The sequence below is a fragment of the Chelonia mydas genome, chromosome 9 (assembly GCF_015237465.2).
Source record: "Chelonia mydas isolate rCheMyd1 chromosome 9, rCheMyd1.pri.v2, whole genome shotgun sequence".
NCBI classification, from domain to species: domain Eukaryota; kingdom Metazoa; phylum Chordata; order Testudines; family Cheloniidae; genus Chelonia; species Chelonia mydas.
The window spans coordinates 84,627,931-84,654,677 of NC_057855.1; the positions used below are offsets into that span (position 1 = coordinate 84,627,931).

The window sequence follows — 26,747 nt, forward strand, 5'->3', positions numbered from 1 at the left end:
CGGAAGCTATTCCATGCTCCTGATAATTTTTGTTGCCCTTCTCTGCGCCTTTTTCATAATATCTCTTTTTTGAGATGAGGCGACCAGATCTACATGCAGCATTCAAGGTGTGGGAGTACTGTGGATTTATATAGTGACATTATAGTATTTTCTGTTTTATTGTCTATCCCTTTCCGAGTGGTTCCTAATGTTGTTAGCTTTTTTGACTGCTGCTGCACACTGATCAGATGTTTCCAGAGAACTATCCGTTATGATTCCAAGATCTATCTTGAGTGGTAACAGATAATTTAGACCCCATTATTTTGTATATATAGTTGGGGATTATGTTTTCCAATATGCTTTACTTTGCATTTATCAACATTGACTTTCACTTGCCATTTTGTTGCCCAGTCACCGAGCTTTGTGAGATCCCTTTGTAACTTTTATCAGTTTGCTTTGAACTTATCTTGAGTAATTTTGTGTCGTCTGCAAATTTGCCACCTCACTGTTTACCCCTTTTTCCAGCTCATAAATTCGTGAATTTATGAACAGCCCTGTTCCCAGTACAGACCCCTGGGGATGCTGCTATTTACCTCTCTCCATTGTGAAAACTGACCATTTAGTCCTGCCCTTTGTTTCCTGTCTTTTAACTAGTTGCTGATCCATGAGAGGCCCTTCCTTCTTATCCTATGACTACTTAGTTTGCATAAGAGTCTTTGATGAGGACCTTTGTCAAAGGCTTTCTGAAATTCCAAGTACACTATATCCACTGGATCACTCTTGTCCACATGTCTGTTTGACACCCTCAAAGAATTCTAATAGATTGGTGAGGCATAATTTCCCTTTACAAAATCCATGTTGACTCTTCCCCCAACAAATCGTGTTCATCTAGGTGTCTGATCCTTCTGTTCTTTACTATAGTTTCCATGAATTTTCCTGGTACTGAAGTTAGGCATATCAGCCTGTAATTGCTAGGATCGCTGCTGCAGTCTTTTTCAAAAATTCGTGTCACATTAGCTGTCCTCTAGTCATCTGGTACAGAAGCTGATTTAAGTGATAGGTTACATACGACAGTTAGCAGTTCTGCAATTTCACATTTGAGTTCCTTCAGAACTCTTGAGTGAATATTTTCTGGTGACTTATTACTGTTGAATTTATCAGTTTGCTCCAAAACTTCCGCTAGTGACCCCTCAATCTGGGACAGTTCCTCAGATTTGTCACCTGAAAAGAATGGCTCAGGTATGCTAGACTTTTTGCATGAACAGCCATTCATAAGTCAAATGACGATTAATGGATGATATTTCTGGAGGGTTTGACCAGCCCTATTTATGCTTCCACATATCATAGTACCCTTAGAGGAAACTGCTAAGCCACTTGTAGCTCAGGAGTGTAACCATGTCTTTGGAAAAAGACTATTTATGAAGTGTTCTTTCATCACCAGTCGTGAGAGATATTGGTATCCAGGCTAGACAGCCCCATGGGGACAGATTTATAAAGTATTTAGGCACCTATGAGGCAGATAGGTGACTAGTGGGATTTTCTGAAATGCTTAAGCATATTAGGTGCCTAACTCCTGTTGAAAGTCAATGGGAGTTAGGTGCCTAACCCACTTAGGTGCCTAGTCAGATTTACAAAAACACATATCTTCAACTTGAGGTATGTACATGCCTTTGTAAATGTGGCCCATAGACCTTAGTTTCCAGTTGGCTATGTCATGAAGAGGAGGGAAATACATTCCTGCCCACATATTACTCTGAAAAGGAAACCTCTCTTAAGAGTAAATATGACACGCTTGAAAGACACCAATTCCTCAGCCTTTCTGTTGGGCAGATTTCATTAACTTTCTAAAGCAGAGTATGGATGGTGTTGTCTGATGCTACAAATCATGTTAAGAGAATTCTGTGCATGGGACAAAAATAGCACATTGCAGCTGTTCTAAAGGATGTGGTGGAATGCATGGAGGAAAGACAAACGAGAAGATGGCATTTTCTTCTCAGTTTGGGTACAGCTGGAACTTCCAACATCCCCCACCACAGGTGTACTTTTCCTTCTGTTTCTGAAGATCCTTTGGGGTTTAGTTTATTTTTTCTCCCTTTTACTGACCCCTCTGACCTGTAAAAGCCCATGCTAGATTGGACATTTTCTCTGCCAAAGTGAAACAAGATTTTTCCAAAGCCCATCAACGCCACTCTTTTAGTTATCCAGAAGAGGTGGCTGGAGAGCAATGTCTCTCTGTTGGGATGCCCTTGCTATCTCTGCATTAGTCCCAGGTCTGTGTGTGTTATTCCTCCTTTTTTTCCCCCCTTAAAGTAGACTCAGAATTGGTTGCACAGTGATAGAGGGAGGTCCTAAATTATATGGAAAACATCAGGAATAATTAAGAAAAATGACAGTGACTACTCCAGCCTCAGAAATACATTACTTGCAAAAAGCTCTCCCCCTAAATGTGTAGAAATCTTCACCAGCAACAAGAATTTGTTATAATAAAACGAGCTGCCATTAGTATTGCATATCATCACCTCATCCTTAGTGCTGTGTGAAATCAGGAGCATTTTAAGACACCGTGTTTCTGTTTTTTCTTTTTTAAGAAAAGTGTGGCTCTCTGGAAGTTCTGTCCTTTTATCTTAAACAACCAACTGCAATTTTCCAGCTAATAAGTGTCAATACTCAATAGGTGGCAGGTACACTAAAGAATATCAAGCTTTGTTTGTACTCAGATGAAGTCACTTTCTCATTTTGTAAATGACAAGGCTTTTCCATTGTTATCATGCAAGATTTCATCCAGAGTTGTAAATGCAAATATAATGTGACTAGGTGGTGCTGTTCCAATCTCAGCAGGGAACAGGAGCCCAAATGCTCTATTGTACTGTTTAAAGGTATGGTCTAAGAATAGAAAATTGTGGTCGTCTTTTAAAGTATATTATTATTTTAAACTAGTTAGCTTGAGGTTATGGATTACGTTATCTCCTTCTGCCAAAATACTTGTACTCTTCTGGAAAAGAGAGAGTGGATTTTTTTTTAATGCAAAATTTATACAGCAGGCTGCATAGTGCAAAGTAAATATCTCTTCAGGCTAATTAGTGCAATTTAAATGTCACCCTAGTTTATCTGCAGCTCAGGTCACAAAGATGGTGAGTGCATTGTCTGAATACAAACAGAGTATATTAACCATAAGCGACTAGTTGTGCATTGTCTGGTTGTTAAAGTCTGGAACTGGGAGACAGGTCTTCTGTGTTCTGTTTCCAACTTTGCCACAGAACCACCATGTGAGCTCTGGTAATCCTTAATGTTGATGCTTTCAAACTTGGGTGTATAAAGGTAGACGCTTAAATCAATATTTAGGCTCCTCAATCAAAATAGCATGGGCTATATCTTCACTGAAAAAAGAGTGAGTGGTGTTGTTTTTTCCCCCGGTGGGATGACATGTGTTAGATCTTCTGCTGTAAAATCCAAGTGGAGACAAGACACTATAGTTTTACTGTGAGGTAGCTAGATGAGGTCAACCTTATTCCCCACCCCATGGATGACTTCACCTCGTTTACCTCCTAGTAAATCTACAGTGCCTTGTCTCCACTAGGATTTTACAGGGAGATAGCTAATGCCTGTTAGAAATCACCATGGTAAAAATTCACCTTTTTTGGCAGTGAAGGAAAAAGTCGTGATTGGTGTTGAGTGTCCCCAGCTCCCAGTGACTTCACTGAGTACCCAAAATACAAGAGAGAGCATTCTATTGCTGTCTAGAAAATACTTCCATAGAAGTGCATCTTTTTTTTAATATATTTATTTTAAATGTAGGAAATTCCATACAAAAACTCTGTGAAAGAAACTTCAGGGTTGCAATATGAAGCACTAAAAAATACAAAAAAATGTCACAATCTTAACTCTGTCCCTTTGCACACATGCATTTCTTTAATTAAATGATCAGATTCTATTTTTTTTCTGCAGGACCCCTTCATCATTCACTGTGTAGTTTGGATTGTGAATGAGGTAGAAGTGTGTGACCCATTTATTGTGGGAATTGGATAGTGTGTAGTGAATAAAGCAGAGGCACACATTGAACAGCAACGATAAGAATAAATCTCAAACTGCCTTATTCACTGGACACTGTCTAATTTGCACTTGAAATAAAACAGGATCCTTTAAAAAAACAGTGTGTGATCATGTAATTGAAGACTGTATCCTAATGCAGACACTTAAAGGGGTAGAGTTACAATGGAACGTGACCTTTAATTTGGCATTTCTCGACTTTGGCATTGCAGCTTTAAAGCTCTTTAAAGTTGGTTGTCCGAACAGAATAACACTTACCTATCTTGCAGGGATTTGTGGACACTGAATTTTTGGATGGATTACAGTGTAGATGTGCAGAAAAAGAAAACAAAAATGAAACTAAACAGTAGTAAGTAGGGCTGGCTGCAAAATCGGAGGAAAAAAATCTCTCAAATTGTCACTTTGCTTCATTTTTTTTTCCACTGAAATTCAAAATGCTGATGAAGATTTTCATTAAGAAATCAAAAATTCAGTAATTTTTGGCCAGCCATAGAAGCAAGTAAACTCTTACTGTGGGTGGAGGATTATCTGGCTTTTATTATACGATTGCAAGAAACATTTTGCTCAGGATCTGTTCATGGGCTGGCCGAAGGAATTCTTGCTAACATTGTGGCTGATGAGAGGGGGATTAGTAATGGGATATGGAACTTGTCTCTGCTAGCTCATCTGTTGAAATCCAGGCAAAGTCAAGAGAGGTTGAAAATTCAGTGCAATGGAAATAAAAAGAAAGTTTTGAAAGAACAGCGAGAGGAGCAAGAAACAAAATTGAATACTTGTTTGATTTTCTCCAAACTCCAGGTCTCTTACTCAATCCTACTGATATTAATGGCTGTCAGCCACAGTCTGTTGTCTAACTGGGAGGAGCTTGTGTTACCTGGCACTTCTGCTCAGTTTCCCAAGGACAAATCCCATGACCTGACCTACATGTGATAGTTCTCTTCAAGGCTATTTGGGTCTCCCTCCATGCATTGAGTCCCTGTTGACATAATTGGGAGTTTGGGGTATTTAGGGAGTTCAAAACAGGTATCAAGAAACCTGGGGTGAAACCCTGATACACTTAAGTGAATGGCAAAACTTCCATAGATTTCGGTGGGAGCAGGATTTCATCTTTGTGAAAAATAAAAAGGAGAAATTAGCCACTAGTATTTCATGGGGTTAACTGGAAACCCTGCCTGAGGATATTAAAATTTTCTCCCATCACTTCCCTGGAGGCCTATACATCCTCTGATAGGGACTTATAGCATAAACTTCGTAAGTTACTTTGAAAGCCAGGAGCATTAAGGGATGGACTATGGGTGTGAAGCTGGGGTCAAGAACCTTCTGCTGATTTGTGCTTCAGAATCCCTGCATTGGGTGGCTGGGATGCACTCGGAATGAGAACTTGTAAAGAACAGGCAATGAAGCTAGATTTATGGTGCAAAAGTAGCCCTGTTGTGTTAAGGGGTTTTGAAAATGTTTTGAATATACAGCTTCATGCTAGAGTGGCTGTGAATCATTCAAACATTGAATTTTCTTTATTTTAAGTATTTTTCTGGTGGATCACAGAGGGCTTTTAAACAAGGCCAGCGCAATACTGGAAACAAACTAATTGTCCATGGCTGCTTTTGCTGAAGTTACTTAGAGCTGATGATTGGTGCTATATTAGGCCAGCCTGAAGAGATACTCGCAGGAGGGAGAAGGAAATGAAAAGGATTTATTGTATAGTAGCCTATCAAAGGTCAAGTACATAAAACAAATTCCTTTTTATTTCAAGTAGACAGATAATCTGGGTAGCAGTCTGAACTTTCTTGTAACAAAGGCACTTTTTCTTAATATAAAAGAAATAAAAATGTCAACTGGAGGCAGGTGAAGAGATTTTTTTTTTCCCCCCTGGAAAAATGTACTTCGGCCTAGTAGCCAGACAAGTTTGATTTTTACCTTTGTAGATCCTTACTGTAATATAGACATATTACTTTCATCTTGTTGTTCTGCAAATGCTGGGAGGGAATAAAAGGACGATACCCCTTTATTAACACTGCAATAATACTATTTCATTGACCTCATAACAGTGGGATTACCTTTTCTTTCCCACTTGGCAGTGCTGTAAAGGAAAAAATTCTTCTTTACTCTGGATGAAATTAACCACAGGAGGAAGTACGGTTTAGTGGTAAAAGTACATAATTGGGTTCTATTATTGGCTTTGTCACAGGATTGCTGCACGACCTAGGGCAAGTTAATTAACTGCTCCTGCCTTGGATTCCTCCATCTGTAGAATGGGGAGAGCAGAACCCACCTCACCTGGGTATTGTAAAGTTGAACTAGGATTTGTAGAGTGATTTGAGACCCTGTCTCCCTAAAAGTGCAAATTATTATTATTTTTTATTCATATTTATTTCTGCACTGGAGTTGATGAATTCAAAACTATGCTAGATCTTTTTGAAAGGGTTGGGTAATTTTGATTGAATGGTAGCTATGTGTGTAGGCAATAGGGGTCCTCGAGCTTCATGGTGCATCCCATGGGCATCGTTGCATAGTTATCTAGGCATATTATACAAGTTCATCAGTTCTTATTCAAAACATTTTATTAAAGCAACTAAGTTTCACATTAATCATTTAAAATCAACTTATGATAATTTGCAAAAGCTATCGGACATTTTATCATACACGCACAAATGTATTCAGTAGATACATGTTCCGTACACGGACTCTGTACCGTTTCAAGCACCCAGGACACTTATGTGACAATATGGCTTCAGTCTTCATGCTTGAATCTGAAATACAAAGCAATGGTAGCTCTGTTACACAGATGAGAAATTAACAATCTTGTCCCAGAGCTACACTGCAGTCTTGCATCACATATGAAGAAGACTGTTCTTCTTGTTGCATGGTTTATTTCTTCCTTTCTACCACCATTGTTTTGATCACCTAGCAATACTCGGTTGTTGAAAAGTCTTACCAATACAAAAATGTTCTAAACCACAGCCTGGTATCTTTCTCCTGCAGCACATTAATGCTTGGTGTCCTGCGAGCATGTAACAACGACCATGACTGAAAGTCTCTGATGAATATTATACAGAAAGGCAGTCAGCTATACAAATGCAGTTTCAATGAAAGAAAAAACCCCACAATTCCCAAATCCCAGCAGAAGAATCAGTGTACCTTGGGCTAGCAACAGACTCTCTTGATTTGATCTGGATGCTTTTGTTGAGTTTTGTTTTGCAACAAAAATTCCCCTTCTTTGCTGAAGTATATTCCCCTCCTGTCACATGGTGTCCAATGCTGTAATGGTGAAGTCTTCTTCAAAAGATAGGAGATGAGTAAGAAACCTGTAGGGAACTAAAATCAAAAACCAACCCCCAACTCTTTTCATAGGAAGTGAACATATCTGTGTCAGAAGGTCAAAAAATATATGTGCTTGTTAAGACTTGCCTGGCTTTCTGTTTTCTGATTTTTGTTCTTCTTTTTGGAACATACATCATATGGCACAATTTCCTAATGAAATGGAAATGTTCAATATGCCTGGGGTGAATTTTTTGGGAGCTGTTGAGGGATTGGCCCATTTGAAAATGTTGACAATAGGAAATGGGGATAAGTAAATTGTAAGAAAACCCAAGCCAGTTCCCAAGAGAGGCGGCTACGTACATGTGAGCCTTTACCTACTCCTTACAAATCCCATAAGAGACTTTCCCTCTGTGGGAAGAATGAAGAAATGAGTCCACGAAGAAAACAATGACTCCTTTTATTGCATTTGGCACCTACAGGACTTGCAGATGTATCCTTCAACTGCAGTCTGCCTACAGCAGCGGTTCTCAAACTCAGCGTCAGGACCCCAAAGTGGGTCGCAACCCTATTTTAATGAGGTCGCCAGGGCCAGCATTAGACTTGCCGGGACCCAGGGCTGAACCTGAAGCCCGAGTTCCACCCCCACCCAGGGTGGTGGGGCTTGGGCTGCGGTCCCCTTCTCTCCCCACCCGGGGCAGCAGCACTCAGGTTGCGGCCCCCTCCTGAGATCATGTAGTAACTTTGTTGTCAGAAGGGGGTCAAGGTGCAATGAAGTTTGAGAACCCCTGTCAAACAGGTAGTGAATCAAGGGGACCAAAACATGCAAAACTGTCCCACTGCTTTTGTTAGCCAATGGTTGATGGGTTAACCTTAGATGGGGGGTGTAGGCTCTGTTGGTTTCTTTTTTTTAAGAAGATTGCAAAAGCTGTCCGTTCACCAGTAGATATGCTAAAATACACTAAGTTCTAAGTAATCTTTAAAAGGCCTTTTTGCAGTGGAAGACATCAACTGCGACACAGAACTCCTCCATCAAGTTGGGCTGAATGGATCCTATGTATGAAGCATAATGGTTACTGGATCTACCATATAAGAATATGCAAAAGCACAGCATGGGTGGGTTGACTACTGGTTATTCCAGGAGCTAAAATCTGAGTCTAAAATGTTTGTCAGATGTTTTTCCGAGTTCATGGTAAAGATGTGTTGTTTAATCAATAAAAATGAATAATTTAAATTCAATATCTTCCTGTCACTATCAATAATACTTTTGTGTGTGATGTATTACTATGGTAATTCAATTTGTCAGACACCGCCAGTTTTACATGACAGTTTGTTAAAATTGTAAACTTAATTTACTATAGACAGTTGACTCAGGCTGTTTGAATTACCTCGATGCTTTATCTTAAAAGCATTGATTTTCTTTAAAGTATCTTTTCTGGCTTTGCATTATAATATTACTGCATTAATAATAAAGCAGAGAGGGTAAGGAAAACTTTGGTGTGAGGGGTGGAGGAGAGCTTTTCTATATGGATCAGATCCTGATCTCAGTTACACAGTTGTAATCCAGAGCAACTGCAGTAAAGCCAATTTAATTAACTGGATTTCTGTTGGGGTAACTGAGATCAGAACCTGGCCCTCTGCTCATGTCAATGGAGAGTGTTTGTGGGTGTTGTTTTGTGGAGAGACAAGTCTAGGATGGGATTTTCTGAGCAGCCGACCAGATTTAGGTGCCTGATTCCCATTGAATTTCAAGGGGGTTTGCTCCCATAGGTTCCTTTCAGCATTCCAGCCCTGGCATTTTACTGTGCTTTTCTGCGCCCACGACTTAGTGCATTTCTGTTTTTGGCATAACACTTTGAGTGTCACTTACCCTACTCAAGATGCTCCAAGTGGTGACTTCTCTTAAACCGAGACCTCCCCAGCGGAGAGTTTGGAGGTTCTCCTTGGAGATCTCTCTTGATTTGTCCTGTGGGGAGGGGAAGGTTTAAAAAAAAAAAAAAGTCTGAGGCAAGTGGAGGACACTTACTTTCAGGAATCAGGCCCCAATCACTGGCTGTGGCTGAGAAACACAGTGCAGCTCAGGAGAGAGTATGTAAAGGTGACTTTAGGCCCCTGATTCTGGGCCTGAGAGCTGTTCTGAGTAATGCCACTTACTAATAGCCAGCCCCAAGGAGCTAATGTGGTAGCTAAGAATTGTCATCGTATAAGGAAATCCTGGCCATGTTTTTAACTTGGCCACACCCACTGCTATGTAGAAATCATTAAGTCAGCTCCATACCACTCAAAGATCCCTTTTACACTGGGGTGATCCAGCCACAGGTAGCTATGCCAGATTTTGGGCTGTCCAGGATCAGGGCCTCAGTTGCTCCATCTGCAGAACGGGGGGATAATTGTACAGAGCTGCCCCACAGAATTGTTGTGAAGATGAATGAGTTCATGTCTACGGAGTGCTGTATCAGCAATAAACAGTACAGCATTATGCAAATTATGTATCTATATAAAAGACAAAGTCCTGATCATTCCGACAGGTGCATGCATGCAGATCTCATTCAAAGGGACGGTTGTTTCATGCAGAAATCTGCAGAGACAATCAGATCCACATCTACCATTCTGCTTTCCTTTCCCTAGGTTTTCATTCTGTTCGTGTTCTAGGAATTTTTCCAGTGAGCCGATTTCTGCCCCTGTTCTCCCCACCCTTCTGCCCTCGCTGTTCACATATTGCAGGGACCTAGGGGACTGGCTTTGCTCACTAAATCAGGTTTTTAGTCTATGGATCTGTCATATTGTACAGAGCTGCTTGGATGAATACAACCCACCTCATATATAAAAATAAAATGGGCAAACACCAGAAGATGAAAGAGCACTCAACTTGCATTCAGGCATTCGGGGAAAATAGATTCTGTTTAAAGCCATTATGAATAATAACATATTTCATGGAAATGGCCAGCTTTTGAAAGCTCAACTTAACTTTATAAAACATTTAGTTAAAATGATGGATGTTTTTGTCAGCTGTACTGAAAAGAATAATCAAACGATTACAGTAGTTCTGACAAGAGGGTAGGAAAGGAGCAGAAAAACATGGAATTCAGCAGCTAGTTCCTCCTGAGAGACAAAGGTACAGCTGATTGATGAGGGATTCATCTGTGAATTCTGACTGCTATAGTTTTTGTAGACTCTCTTTTACTTTCTTTCCGCTGCAGCCATTCTGCAATCTGAGTCATTTGCATTCTGGAAGAATAATGTCGAACAGTAATTTGATGACTGCTGTGATGCTTTGGGGCCGGCCCTCGGATAGAATGTACTTTGTAGATGAACAGGTGTACCGGGTGAAATTCACCCCCCTTAGCGGGCCAGCACAAGTCCTCTGGGCCAGTTAAGCAGTTCTAGATTACATTTTTCTGCACTGAGGTGGTGTATTGGCCTTGTGCTGATTCCTCTGCAGAGGCGTATATTTTACCCATTGTGAATCTACCAGAAATAACATTCACTCTAGGAAATGAAATCCTCCTGCCCTTACCCACGAAAGTCTCTCATGTGAGTTCTGTCTAATTTCAGATGACAGGAATGGGCCCCATAGATATTATCTCACTGGATGTTTAAATTGGTGGTTGTTGTTTGGTTGGACATTCCAGTGTTAGGAATTGAAGAGCAGCCGAGGCTGCATGGGGGATGTGTGGAATTAGTGCAATGTTTGATGCTCTGGCTATGCCCCACCCCTATTCATTATCTGGGATGGGCTAGCTGGCCTCAGGCCTCCCGGTTAAGTAGGAGGTTGCCAGAGGCTTGCATCACCACACGCTGGCCTTTCAGCACTGGAGGCCAGCATCTGGATTGTGCTGGCAGCATGCAGGGAGTGAATCATGCGCATGGTCAGCCTTTTGGCCCTTTCCACCAGAGGATCTCAGAATGTTCTACACATATTAACACTGAATTGAGCTGCACAATACCTTGTGAGGCAGGTAATTATGAGGACCCTCTTTCTGGAGGTGGAGAAATGGAGCCACAAAGACACTAAGTGACTTGCCCCAGGTCTCACAGGCAGTCTGACTCAGAGTGTGTAGTGAAGTCCAGTCCCCAGTCTTGTCCCTGTAACCCTAAGAAAACAATCTTTCTGATGTCATAAATGGAACTACAAGGAGTTTGGTGTTTCAAAGATGGCTCCCCATGTGTGAATACACGGTGCAAAGCTACCTTGAGGGCATCTTATACATTTGGAAATCCCAACATGCTTCATTGTGAAAACAGTACAAGTGCTAGCACCAAAACAATCCGCGTAGGAGTAAATTGAATTCAAAGTTTAAAAACTTCTTCTCCCGCCCCCCGAAAAACACCTGGAAAGGGTAATGATTTCCAAGGAAATTAGTATGTGTGAGCTCTTGATAGCAGGAACATCTTCTATGAAGTTGGGTCTTCAGAAGACCAAACACCTCTCTGTAGTAAAGAAAGTTAGATGTTCAGACAGTCACCATGAAGTAGAGTTGATATTACATTATTAGTAGGGCTGTCAAGCGATTAAAAAATTAATGGCGATTAAAAAAATTAATTGCAATTAATTGCACTGTTAAACAATAATAGAATACCATTTATTTAAATATTTTTGGATGTTTTCTACATTTTCAGATATATTGATTTCAGTTACAACACAGAATACAAAGTGTACAGTGCTCACTTTATATTTTTATTACAAATATTTGTATACTGTAAAAAATAAAAGAAATAGTATTTTTCAGTTCACCTAATACAAGTACTGTAGTGCAATCTCTTTATCATGAAAGTTGAATTTACAAATGTAGAATTATGTACAAAAACCCCCTATATTCAAAAATAAAACAATGTAAAACTTTAGAGCCTACAAGTCCAGTCAGTCCTACTTCTTGTTCAGCCAATCACTCAGAGAAAAGTTTGGTTACATTTTCAGGAGTTAATGCTGCCCCCTTCTTGTTCCCAATGACACCTGAAAGTGAGAACAGGCGTTCTCATGGCACTGTTGTAGCCAGTGTTGTAAGATATTTACATGCCAGATGTGCTGAAAATTCATATGTCCCTTCATGCTTCATTCACCATTCCAGAGGACATGCGTCCATGCTGATGGTTCTGCTTGATAACAAGCCAAAGCAGTGTGGACCGATGCATGCTCATTTTCGTAATCTGAGTCAGATGCCATCAGCAGAAGGTTGATTTTCCTTTTTGGTGGTTCGTGTTCTGTAGTTTCTGCATCGGAGTGTTGCTCTTTTAAGACTTAAGAGTTCAAGCCCATCTCTAATAAAAGCTCAAGCAGAACACGATTTGCCAGATTCAACATGAGAAGAAAAACAAGATTATATTTAGAATTAATTCCATTTGCTTATTTGTATTTTCTTAAATAATTGTAAGGGTGTGGTAAATGGATTCCTCTGATGCCCTCTTCTGCCCTCAGACACATGGGCGCAATACTCAGTGGCTTCAAAGGGAATTCTACCCTTCTATCTGCAGGCAGAGTTGGCCCCAGCATTCAAATACTTTAGGGAACAAGGTGCTTAAGTTATCTTTCTCTAGGATATCTTTGATACTTTGCAAACTAACGCATCCTAAGGTAAAAAAATTTCAGCTTAATTTGCCTACTACTGCTTAGCTCTCACAATTAGAGAACTACTAGTGATGATGACAAAAATCTAGAGGTTTGCACCTGCTCACTCTTAAACGGCACTTCTGATTTTCCATCCCCTGTTCGGTGCCGATTTCTAAGGTCAGCGTTGGCAGCAAGCTTTTGTTCCTAAGACCTCACCAACTCTTACTTTTTCTTCTCCTAGTCGATACCATAGTCATTTTCACAGCATCCGGTTGTACTGACAGAAAGAGAGGATTATGAATTCAAGTGCAAGAAAAGAAATAACTAGGAATGGATGAACTTTTTGAGGAAAGAAGTTGCTATTTTTCATGCAAATGTTGTTAGTTATGAAGAATGAGGGCAGAGAAATGTATAACATACATCACATGAGGTAGAATTGTTTCAAAGTAGGAAATTTTTATTAGGTTTCCAAGAGGCGTCAGCTGCTCTTTAAAATTGACTTGGTGATGTACTGGAAACCCCTGCATGAGTACAGCACAGGAGTCAACAACAAATTTGGCTGATGTAGGAAATCTAATTGCTGCACCCGGAGCCCTCCAAAAAGGATATATGGCTACATAAAATGCAATGCAATAATCAAGTCTACACTACTGGTAATGAAGGTTGGGATAAATGTCTGTGCATCAGTCACAAGAAGTAAGTGCTTCACCCTGGCCATCTTTCTGAGGTGGGAAGAAAGCCATTCACTCTTTGCAGTGACAACAGAGCTTGGACAGGGTCAGCTAAAGGTCTAAATCTACTCTATTAATTTGTTCCTCACAGAAGTGATGGCTCCAAGGTCTGCCCCACTCCAAGTTGGAGATAATAATGAGAAGCCCTTTGCACCACAGTCTTGTAACAATTCAGAGCAATTCTTCACCAAACATTTCTTGTTTGGAATTTCAAGCCTGGTGGAAGATTCTGGATTGACAGACCTGGAGACTGAAATCCTCTTTTCGTTCAGGGTCTAGTACTGCCCTGAGCCAGAGTGTCAGCCCAAGACCTAAGCATTACTTAAGCCCTCAAAACAGGATTTCTCCCTAACAGAAGAAGTGCATTGGGGTGGTGCTGCACAAGCTTCCCCCTCATTGCCATATCAGCATGCCTTCGAGTTGACCCTAGAGGGGGTGAGAGAGAGAGAGGTCTCTTGGACTCTCCGATGAGACTGCCAACTAGGGTTGCCAACTGTTTAATCGCACAAACCAAACTCTCTTTGCCCTGCCCCTAGGGTGACCAGACAGCAAATGTGAAAAATTGGGACAGGGGGTGGGGGGTTAATAGGAGCCTATATAAGAAAAAGACCCAAAAATCAGGACTGTCCCTATAAAATCAGGAAATCTGGTCACCCTACCTGCCCCCTGCCCAGCCCTTTCTCCGAGGCCCCGACACCCACTCACTCCATCGCCCCTTCTGTCCGTTGCTCGCTCTCCCCCACCCTCACTCACTTTCACTGGGCTGGGGCAGGGAGTTGGGGTGTGGGAGAGGGTTTGGGATGCAGGCTCTGGGAGGGAGTTTGGGTGCAGGAAGTGGCTTAGGGCTGTGGCAGAGGGTTGAGGTGCGGGAGAGGGGTTGGCATGCAGGCCCTGGGAGGGAGTTTGGGTGCAGAAGTGGACTTGGGGTGGGCCATGGGGTTGGGGTGCAGGAGGGGGGAAGGGGTGCGGGCTCCAGCTGGTGGCGCTTACTTCGAGTGGCTCCTGGAAGCAACGGCATGTCTGGCTCCTAGGCTCAGGGGTGGCCAGGCAGCTCTGTGTGCTGCCCCTATCTGCAGGCACCGCCCCTACAGCTCCCATTGGCCGCGGTTCCTGGCCAATGGGAGCTGCGGTGTCGGTGCTTGGGGCAGTGGCAGTGTGCAGAAACCCCCTGGCGGCCCAAAGTAGGCCCTCCTGATATGTGATCCTTTCTCTTTGGTCCCATTCAACATTGTACAAAAAGACTATTACAGACATAAACAGTATATGCTATAGATGGTATCCTGAACAAGCAGCCAAAGAAAGAGTCACCTTCTGCTGCTGGTATCAACTGTGCAAGTTTGAGGAAATCTGGGATCCATTTTTAGAAACATTTGAAACATAAGAAACACTTGAAGGCTCAGTGGGCAGTCTAGATCTCCTCCTCCGGCCTCCTCTCCCTTGACTTTTTTCCCTCCATTTTTTTCTCCTCTGCTTTCACCTTTCTCCTTCCTGCCTTGGCTGTGGTGTTGCCCTGATAGTTGCAAAGTATTAATTTATTTGATTTTATATTTTTTATTTGAGTTTAATGTGAAGGTTGTTAAAATGGTTTTGGACATAAGTTACAGGTGATACTTTTTAAGTTGGTAACTTCCATTTTTTTGGGGTTTCTTTTTGTGTAGCGTTAACGAAATTACTTCAGTTTTGGATTGATCAGTGATCAAACAAGCCAACTTAGTTGACCTTGAGCTGAAAAATGGAAAGCTTTCACTGTTTAGGAAATTGTCTTACAAAGCATGCCACTAACTTGAGATCTTGTTGAATTCATGAATACAAGGCCTTTGGTTTGTCTTTATTGAGTGCAAGCACCTTATTTACAATTTCCAGTGGATGTCTGATTGATTTAGTAGCTGAAGGTATATATTAGAATTTGCAAATATACATATTAGATGTTCAAGACACATACAGTGGATGTACTTAAAAAGTTCTCTATTTTTTAATAGTACAAGCTGTATCACACATTTTACACATATAGGGCAGGGGTTCTCAAACTGGGGCTTGGGACCCCCCAGGGGTTGTGAGGTTATTACATGGGGGGTTGCGAGCTGTCAGCCTCTACCCCAAACCCCGCTTTTCCTCCAGCATTTATAATGGTGTTAAATATATAAAAAAGTGGTTTTAATTTATAAGGGGGGGTCGCACTCAGAGGCTTGCTATGTGAAAGTGGTCACAAGTATAAATGTTTGAGAACCACTGATATAGGGAATACTGCTCTCTACAGGAAATACCTTACCAAAAGCTAAAGAGGGCCCGGAAACTTTTTATGGATGTCCTTGTATGTGACCCACTAGTGCGCTTTATAAGGAGACTAGTCATCTAGTCAGGGAACAGAACCACAATTATGGATTTTGAGGCTCAAATACCAACACTGGAAACTTTGTGAATAATCCGTAGATTGCTGTGACTGGTACAAAATAACCACAAATACGTACAAGGGAAAAAGAGAACAGGGAAACGGGTATTCTTATGAAAGTTCTTCATTGGAGTTGGTCCTATTTTTTTCTTTTTAAAGGAATATTTGGGTTACCCATGACATCTTTTCTTGTGTTCTCTTATTGGTGGTAGGAGGACAAATTGGAACTTATTTAACTTTTGCTTCTGTTTAGAGAGTCACTGCTGCTGTAGTGTTAATTTATGACCATGACTCAGAATAAATACACTGATCTGTCCTGTCCCAGATATACGAATGACACTTTGTGGTAAAGTAGATAAGGCAAAATAAAGAACAAGGAGTACTTGTGGCATCTTAGAGACTAACACATTTATTTGGGCCTAAGCTTTCGTGAGCTACAGCTCACTTCATCGGATGCATTCAGTGGAAAATACAGTAGGAAGATATATATATATATATACACACAGAGAACATGAAAAAAAGAGTGTTGCCATACCCACTGTAAGAAGACTAATCAATTAAGGTGGGCTATTATCAGCAGGAGAAAAAAAACTTTTGTAGTGATAATCAGCATGGCCTATTTCAAACAGTTGACAAGAAGGTGTGAGTAACAGTAGGGGAAAAATTAGCATGGGGAAATAGTTTTTACTTTGTGTAATGACCCGTCCGCTCCCAGTCTTTATTCAAACCTAATTTAATGGTGTCCCGTTTGCAAATTAATTCCAATTCTGCAGTTTCTCATTGGAGTCTGTTTGTTTTTGAAGTTTTTTTGTTGGAGAATTGCGACTTTTAGGTCTGAAATTGAGTGACCAAAGAGATTGAAGTGTTCTCCGACTGGTTTGTGAATGTTATAATTCTTGACGTCTGATTTGCATCCATTTATTCTTTTGCGTAGAGATTGTCCGGTTTGGCCAATATACATGGCAGAGGGGCATTGCTGGCACATGATGGCATATATTGTGTTGGTAGATGTGCAGGTGAACGAGCCTCTTATGGTGTGACTGATGTGATTAGGTCCTACGACGGTGTCCCTTGAATAGATATGTGGACAGAGTTGGCAATGGGCTTTGTTGCAAGGATAGGTTCCTGGGTTAGTGTTTTTGTTGTGTGATTGTGGTTGCTGATGAGTATTTGCTTCAGATTGGGGGCTCTCTGTAAGCGAGGACTGGCCTGTCTCTCAAGATCTGTGAGAGTGAGGAATCGTCCTTCAAGATAGGTTGTAGATCCTTGATGATGCAGATAAGGCAGAGAGACTTTAAGAGCAACATAAATCTAAAAGTGGTCTCTGGTTTACGGTGCCCCTTTTGCTTTTACATAACCAGTTTTAGATATTTTACTACTTTGATCTGTGTTTTGAAGTCATACAGTGAGAGAATGTGTTTTTGGGAGCCCAGATAAAGTTTGTGTATCTAGCTGCAGAGGCCTGCAAGAGCTAAGAATTAGATGCACCATTTTTTCTCCCCCACTGGAACTTTTACAGGATATTATACCAAAGGTGCTTTACTTGTGAAAGACAATGATGAGAGAAAAGCCATTTTCTTTTAACTTCTTCTTAACTCCCATAGAACCAGTCATTACTTGGAAGGAACAATACCAACCGATAATGAACTATTTTCTATTCAAAGCTGCAAGTCAAATATTCGTTTCTCATTAATAATTCAATGTGACAAATTTATTACCTTGAAGGTGCTGTGAGGCAATTAGACAATGGGAAATTGTGTCTTCCTTTCAGCCCTCTTAATTGGCTTTCCAGTGTGACATTCATCAAACCTTGACTTTTTATATAAACTTTCCATTGTGTAAGCCATGGCCCAGATCCTGCAACTGTGCATGGTTGGCAAAACTCAACTGGGGGTACGTTCACTTTTTTTTTTTTTTTTTTTAATGAGAGGGGGGAGAGAGAGAGCGAGCTTGTGAGTCTCCCAAAAGCCTAATTAAAGTCAATGGAGAAATTGCATTGGCATATTATTGCTTGGTACTTCCCACGTAATAAAATAGTCCATAGTTACTATGCAGTTTGAGTTATGGCTATTTGTGCTCTGTCAATGAAAATGTTACAAAACTGAAGGTGAAATTAACATATTTATCCTTTTCAGTTTCCTGTATTGTTTGAGATAGAACAGAATAGAATTTGGTTTAAATAGCATCTTTCATACCCGAGGTGTCTTAAAGCACTTTACAAAGTAATGATATGATATTTAATAGTGACAGAAGGGGGAGTAACTTCCTAACAAGCTCCCAAGGGCAAACAAACCATTTTTGAACACTTGATTTAATCTTTTTGGACCTCTTTTCCAAAGTTACTAACTTCAGTGTTGACCTTTAAAAGACTGCCATATGAGCTCTTGAGTCTGAGGAGCAGCTCTGAGTATAGTAATTTGTTTTGCAGCTATTGCATGTGTGTTTCCAATTGGTGACATTCACATTTCTTTTCTTTTGTTATTTATGTGGATTTCTTTTGTAACCTGTAACTGATTTGTTTATGGCTACTGTCTTTCAAGAGCACTCTTGGAAATGGAATCTTCAGCTTCAAAGGTTTGATCTGTCCTTGCAAACTCAAGTACAATCGAAAAGAGTAGAGCAAGTATCTCTCAAGATGTGCAGAGGTCAGTGATTTATTCTTCTCTTATTCGGTCATAATTATGGACACGATTATGTTGTGGTGGTCAACACTGTCACAGAATCTGAAAAATTTTTTCAGTTTGACCACAAAAACAGCAAGAATGCCTTGAAATGTGCCATTCCATCCCTGTAAAACTGTTTTAAATTTTTTTTCTTTGTAAGAACTATAAGTATATGTAAAAAAAGAAGAAACGAAACAAACTTGCTAACATTTGTTTTCATTCAGCAACGTTCCCTTTGTTTACAGTCAATCACCTGTAACTTTAAGGATGTTACATCATACAGCCTTCATGGAATTTCACATGTGAAAATCATGCATGTTGTAATTAATTTAATTTAAAGTGATTTATTTGAAAGAATGGAAGAACAACAGCAAACAAACAAACAAAATGAACAAAGTGGCAAAATTAAGTGCTAAGCAGTCAGCAGAACAGTATCCTAAAACATTTCATGAAAATGGAGGAAAGTTGTTTTGTGCGTCATGCAATGTACCTTTTGATTTCACGAGGAAGGCTAGCTGTGATACGCATCTTGAAAGTGCAACTCATAAGTGAAAATGAGAGGCATTAAAAACGGACAAAGATAGAAATTAAAAAAAGCAGAAAACAGCTACAGAGCTGTTTTATATCAAGGCCGAGGAGCAGCTTTACAGGAGGAATGAAGTGTTCAAATTAAGAGACGCTTTCTCTGCTGCAAATATACTTCTGCATACCCTTGACAATCCAAAACTGAGAGGGTTTTTAGAGAACAAGGTAGGTATTATACCAAGTGCAGATCAACTTAGAAAGTTTTAACTACCTGAAGAGTTTGACTGTCACATTGAAGAATTAAAGGAAAAGTTTCTGTCCTGTGAAGGAATTAGCACTGTGGCAGATGAAACTACTGAGGCTGAAGATTGGTATGTGCTTAACATTCTTGCCGTCCCCGTCCCAACAAGAAGTGACAATGCAGATACTTCAGATGCAGGTAAACACAAGCTGGATGGTTTTTTGTCACACTGTGAAGCTTTGGAAGCAATCAATTTTAAAGCAGTCAGCAAAGCAACACGGGGAAACTTGAAAAATTTGCAATACCATTTGATCCCCTCACTGCATTTGTGACCGCTAATGCCATGTACATGGGGAAAGCTTGGCATCAAGTTTTGAAACCTTTGTGTTTCAATGCTGTACACCTTAAATGCATGGCACATTTGCTTCACCTTTGGGCAATCTGTGCAGGAAGATGCTCTTGAAAGTAATTGAATTAGTTGTGGCTGTAAAACGTGCGTTTGCTGCCTGCCCGGCCGGAGAAGCCTGGTTCTGCATGTTTCTAACGGAAAGAGGGAAACGTCCTTCTATTCCAGCAACCCCCATAATAACCAGATGGAACAGCCGGTTCAATGCAGCTCTGATCACACTGAGGATTATGTTTCATTTTTTTACAGAGGAGAATGGTCACAGCAGTAGTTCAGGTGTTCAAGAGTGTGTTGATCTTTGCCAATCCACAGCAGTTATTGAAGAACTCCAGGCTCTAAGAGTTTGCACCCCGATCAAGAACAGTTCGTGCTCATCAAGTCAAAAATGACATGCATGATCTTGCATTGGGGGCAGAGAGCTGCTCTGAAATTTGCCAACACCCAAGAGAAAAACCAGCACTCTTGGAAAGCTCAAAAAAAGGTCATACATGGACACTAACTCAATCTCCCGCTTTCGCCAGCCTGCTGCCACTTTCTTCAGTGCATGCCGTGTATTTGAGCCAAATGAAGCAAAACACCTGGACATTTGTGAGACCACAGTATTTGAAAATATACCACTGTTTGAAGACAACATTCCAGCACAGAGACAATATCACGCTTACTGCGGAGCAGTTGAAGAATTGAGGAATGAGGACGTTTTCCTGTTCTGGAGAATCATGACGGCCAGATTCCAGCTCTGTCAGTGCAGTAGAACCTCAGAGTTACGAACAACTTGGGAATGGAGGTTGTTCGTAAGGCTGAAATGTTCGTAACTTTGAACAAAACATGATGCTTGTTCTTTCAAAAGTTTACAACTGAACATTGACTTAACACAGCTGTGAAACTTTACAATTCAGAAGAAAAACGCTGCTTTCCCTTTTTCTTTAGTAGTTGACGTTTAACACAGTACTGTACTGTATTTGCTTTTTTTTTAATCTCTGCTGCTGCCTGATTGTGTACTTCTGGTTCCAAATGAGGTGTGTGGTTGACTGGTCAGTGCGTAACTCTGAGGTTCTCCTGTAGTTGCCCTGTGAGGCTTAGCAGTATCACTCTACACCGTGGACGCCGAACGCTCCTTCACGTCTTGTACAAATGTTCTTGGGGACAACAGATTGCGCCTAAAAGTAACAATCTGACTATGCATCCGATGAAGTGAGCTGTAGCTCACGAAAGCTTATGCTCAAATAAATTGGTTAGTCTCTAAGGTGCCACAAGTACTTCTTTTCTTTTTGCGAATACAGACTAACACGGCTGCTACTCTGAAATATGTATAACTTGTTATACCAAAATTGCAACAGTTTGCAAAAGGGACTCTACTAAAAAGAATCCGTTATTTTTGTTTTTTGTTGTTTGAAAAATGATTGCACAATATGCATATATAATTTCAAAATAGTTTGCTTTAACAAGGAAATTAAAACTATTGCATTAACGTTGTTTGTTTCACTGAAATATTATACTATAAAACTTTATTGTTAAATTTTTACACATTTTTTGTTGCCGTGACCATACCCTGATTTTGTATGTTTTTACCATGACTGTTCTGTAAATTTTGCCTAATTTTACCATGACAAAATGGTATCCATAATCATAATGAATTTTATTAATTGAAAACACTTGCCTCTGGCATCTTAGCATACTTGCAATGCAAGTTGGAAAATAGCTTGCAAAGCTATATCCTGTTTACTCGTCCTATATGTTTGTGCTTATTTTTTGTCTAGCAGGCAATGTTTTTTGCACTGACTATATTAACGGACAACAGTTTACTTCTCTGACACTTCTGCGATGTTGAATGGTGTGCATACATTTATTTTCCTAGTATTTCTGCATACATGGGTATACTGCAATACACTATAGTGTACATAGGATATGGGATTAAGTGGAGAAAAAAAAGCACTGTACAATATTACAATACAATATAATATTAACTTTCCTTATAGTTACAAATTGTTTCCTGATATCTAACCTAAACCTCCCTTGCTTCAGATTAAGCCAATTACTTCTTGTCCTACCTTCAGTGGACACGGAGAAAAACTGATCACAGTCCTCTTTATAACAGCCCTTAACATATTTGAAGATTATTATCAGGTCTCCCCTTAGTCATCTTTTCCCAAGACTAAACATGTCCAGTTTGGTTAATCTTTTCTCAGAGGTCAAGTTTTCTAAACCTTTTATCGTTTTGTTTGTTTGTTTTTTGCTCTCCTCTGGACTTTATCCAGTTTGCCCACATCTTTTCTAAAGTGTGGGACTCAGAACTGGGCCCAGTACTCCAGCTGAGGCCTCACCAGTGCCAAGTAGAGCAGGACAATTACCTCCTGTGTCTTACATATGAAACTTCTGCTTTTTCTTATATAGATTTACAAGGTCAGTAAAGTCCTCAGGATTCACATTCCTTTCTTATCTCAGCTACTGAAATTCAGTAGAATCCATTAGTTTTGGCTCTGTGTGCTTTGCATTTGGGACTCTATTTAGTACCTTACAAAATCTGAAAAAATGTGGCCAGTTTGGGTTTGTGAGTGGAGAAAATCTTAGAAGTTAGTGACTCTAGAATATTTTGATTCTTACTAACACAAAAATGATAACATTCTTCATACAAAGGAAATTATTAGGCTCAGTGAGACCTAATTATATTAGAATGGAAGGGGATACAGGTTTGTCAGATGACAGAAAATGTACTCTGTCTGAAGTGATCTTTGTTAGTAGGATCATACATGGGACAGGAGAGACAGGCGTTTAATCTTCAGTTAAAATCCTGATTCAGTAAAATTATATCTGAAACAAACAACTGGCATGATTTAGTAGGCTGAACAATATCATATGTTGTTGGTCCATGGTAAGGACAAAGTTGGCACCTTTGTATAGTTTGCACATTTTAAAAAAAAGTTATTCTATTTCAAAACATAGTTTAGGACCTGATCCAGCAAAGTACTTGTGGTTAACTTTAAGCATGTGCACTGTCCCAATTATCTTAAGTGCTTTGGTGCAACAGGGCCCTACTGAGCCAATCAATTTGTTTAATGCTAGGAAAATATAAAAACAAACTTTCTGTACCTAGTGCAGGGGTGTAGCTGGCAGCTATATAACGTGAATTTATAAATCCTTAAGTACTCAGTGATATATGTCCTAGAAGTAAAAATAAGATTAATGTATTCCCAAGAGAAAAAATAAATAAAAAATATGGTCTGACATAGCATTTTTTGATATGGAGCCAGATTCTGTTCTTAGTGATACTGGTGAAAATCTGGAGTAACTCCATTGACTTTAATGGAGATACTACAACTCGCCAATTATTAAATGATGGCCAAAACAAATAGGTTAGTGTAAAAATTCTGCCGTAGTCTATGATAATCATCCCAACCCAACATTGCTATGGGTCTTGGACCATTCATGTACAATACTGTGTGGTCCTTTTCTGAGAGGGTGTACCAATTGATAACGTTAATATTTGTGAGAGCAGGTAATTACACTTGGTGAGAACTAGTCAGGTTTGCACTGATGTTTGAAATTCTCCTTATCAAAATTCTGCAAGACATTGCAACCATCTTGGTAAATATACTGAGGGAAACATTGCTCAGCTCAGTGGAGTTTGTGTAAGATTTCTATATGCTCTGCAAAAATGCTATATATTTTCAGTTGGCACCTAGCGCCTTGCCTCTGCCACCCCTCCACCCCCCAGTGAAGTTGATGGGAGTTTCGTCTTTTGATGGGAGCAGAACCAGGTCTAGAGAATTATGGATCCGATAGTCAACCAATGTAAATTAGTGTAGTGTGATGCAATGCTGATTTATTCCAGCGAAAGTTCTGGTCCTAGATACCTGTTTTCTTTACCAACGCCTTAGGGTTAAGACACAAAATACACACGTGCACACACACTTTCATACTCACACACAATTTACATTTACAGATCTGTGATTCCTAAAAAAATAATTAAAACATGACATCTTTCCAAATACACGGGATGTACACAATTAAACTTGGCATTTAATTCAGGAAAAAAATCCTGTCAGGCCTAGCCTATTGATAAGGGGAAGACTGGCCTTCAGATCCTCTAGTTGGTTTTTATGACATATTTATATTTTTGTCCACCTAGTTATGATTTTTTTTTCACCCCTGCTGCCTGCAGATTACCGCTTACCAGAGGCATCACACCCAGTGGCATTAATGTTGGTTGATTTTATTTCTCCCAGTAACTTTTTTGAAATGTCATGTGTGCATATGGAAGCCAGTCTTTCATATCAGATTTATGCAGTACCCCTGACAAATCATTGTTTAACATTTCCTACATGCGAGGGTATTTCTCTGAATTGGATTTCTCAATATAATGCAAGACCATTTCACTTATAAAAAGCTTGTTCATTAGCAGCATAAAGTTGTCAGTTGGTTATGCCCCTGTAAATATCAGGGCACATTAACATAAACTTGCCAAACAGGAAAAAAAGGGGCTATTTGCCTTGCAATGCTTCAGCAGGAGAATAAAAAAAATAAAAAATAAAGAGTTGTTGGAACAGCCGCTATAATTCATATGATTCATCTCTGTCTCAGACAAGGACACACTTTGTCCAACAACCACCAGAGTACACAACCGTCTGAGTGTCCATGTTATTTACTGACTTAGTCCAAGCCGTATTTGCCATCTTGAATTTACAGGAGAATGTGCTGGATTATCTCATGAAAATATATTGTCTGGCTATATTTTTAAAATGCTGTCTACCCTTCTTGTAAGACTTGAGACCCAATCAATCCTTTGTTATGACCAGGTGTAAGTCATAAAGGGGCTCTTATTACAGAATTTTATAGAGTCAGGAGCTAGGATACTCCTGAGGAAGATATGTCCATAAAAGCCTTAAACAGCAAACTATACTTCATAGTGTCTGGTTCTGGAGTCAGGATTCCTGCACTCTGTACTTCTTGTTTGCTACTGATCTGAAAGGGTGAGAGTCATCTCACTGTTGACAGCTTGAGCAAGACCCATTTAAGCCCAGCATGGGTGGAAGAGCTGTATAGGGCTGTTGGTATTGTAGTGGAACACGAAGATAGGTTCCAAATCAGCTCCCAATAAGTTAATAAGGAGGGGTCTCAGAGGCAATGCATGGGGGGTAGGGGGACATGCAGGGTCATGTGTCGTCCCCCACCCGATTTCTCGGGCTGCCTCTTGCCAGGACTCCCAGCAGCGAGGAGGCAGAGACTCCACCTGGTGGTGGCACTCAAGGTATGTCCTTGCAGCATGGGGAGGGAGGAAGCACCAGGGCCCTTCCCTCTACATGGGGATGCTTCTCCTTCCCTGCTGCTGGAGTCCCAGCGCTTCCCACTGCCTGCTTTTCAGACCATGCACTGAAGTGAGTCAGGGTGGAGGCAGAGGTGATGTGTGGGGCTGTCATGTGCCCCCCCCAAAACCTTTCAGTTGTGCCCCCGCACCACTATCCACAGTTACATGTCACCTCTGGGTCTGTTAGATGCAGGCCAAAGGCAAGCAGGAGAAAGAGGAAGTGCATTGATTTATGTAGGTCCACGGATATGGAACATCCTTATGGTGAGCAGAGGCATTCAGGCTCTCTGTAGGCGACAATTTGGAGTATCAGCTAAGGAGAGGCCATGTTTCCAGCCCCATGGCCTTTATCGGGTTGGAGAGGCGGGTTGCTGGTGGTAAATTCCTTGCCCCATTTAGTTCCTGACTCACAGTTGAGTGAGGAGGGGTGAATTCCACCGTTAGGTATCAGGATTGAAAATCCTGGATAGAACAGAAGGCTTAAAGGGCCTCATTCAGCTCCACAATAAATGGACACAACACCAGTAAAATCAATGGATGCCCCAGGGATGGATTTGCCTGAATAACTCTCTTCCATTTCCATTTTCCATGATCCTGTCTGGAATATGGCACAAAACATCTCCTCCTCATTCTTTCCTCACATCCTGTACATGTCAGGGCAAAAATATCTTACAGCTGACAGTATTGTAACTAATACATATTTATTAAATGTCTATAAAAATGCTGTAACATGGAACATCTGAGCACTGCTATGCAAAAATAAACCACAAACAGGAAATTTCACAAGTGGCAGATCGCTAAATAGGACCTGAACTTGTGTACAGAATCCAGAGAAAAGAGCAGAACAGCCCTCACACAAAGTAGTATTGACTTAACAACCTCTGCCTGAAAGATTTTGTGGTGTATCCTTTCTCTTTTCTATGAAGTCTTGTTCCTGACTACAGTGCCTATGACAAGGGTGGACATGTTTGATCCCACCTGATTTAGTGTAGCTATATGCACTATATAACCTACTTGTTTGCCATCCCTTCAATGCAAATTTTCCTCTCCTTTCTTTTCAATCACAATTCACTGAGTGACACATACTTCGCAACCAGGTAATCACACTCTTTTAATGATTATTACAGTGGGCCACCCTTAATGATACCGAGTAGAACCTTGTTTCATTAATAGTATCCATTGATGTTGATGTTAGCAAAGGTGCCAGAATCTAGATCTATGTTAGTATTATTATGTCATATAAGCTATGCCTACCGAGCGTGGCACTCTGTCACCCTCCGCCCCCTGCTTGGTGGTTAGGCCAACTAGAGACTGATGAATAAAATTCCTAAATTAGGGCTCGATCCTGTACTACCGCATGCCTCCTGTAAAGTGCTGAGAGCTGAATTTTTAAAAGTATTTAAGTGCCCAGCAATCCAATTAGGCACCTAGTGGGATTTTCACCTAACTTCTGCTGAAATCAATGAGAGCTGGGCACCAAGATGCTTTTTAAAATCCCACTAGGTGCCTATCTGCATGTTTAGGCACCTAAATTCCTTTACAAATGCAGTCTCGAGTGCCCTGAGCGCCTACTGAAATGAATGGGCATGGAAGGCACAGTTCTCTATATGCCTCTTATAATTTCTGACATCACTCCTCCTGGAAAGGAAGAAATACAG

General features: G+C 40.5%; 1 long non-coding RNA gene across 2 annotated transcripts in view; it reads left to right on the plus strand.

Moving 5' to 3' along the window:
- The first annotated feature begins 16,455 nt into the window (after window positions 1-16,455).
- Window positions 16,456-26,747, plus strand: part of LOC122461716 — a 62,263-nt gene continuing 51,971 nt past the window's right edge. For both annotated transcript variants that reach the window (XR_006283829.1, XR_006283831.1), the window contains exons 1-2: window positions 16,456-16,514; window positions 18,493-18,597. This is a non-coding gene — a long non-coding RNA (uncharacterized LOC122461716). The remainder of the gene's footprint in view (window positions 16,515-18,492; window positions 18,598-26,747) is intronic.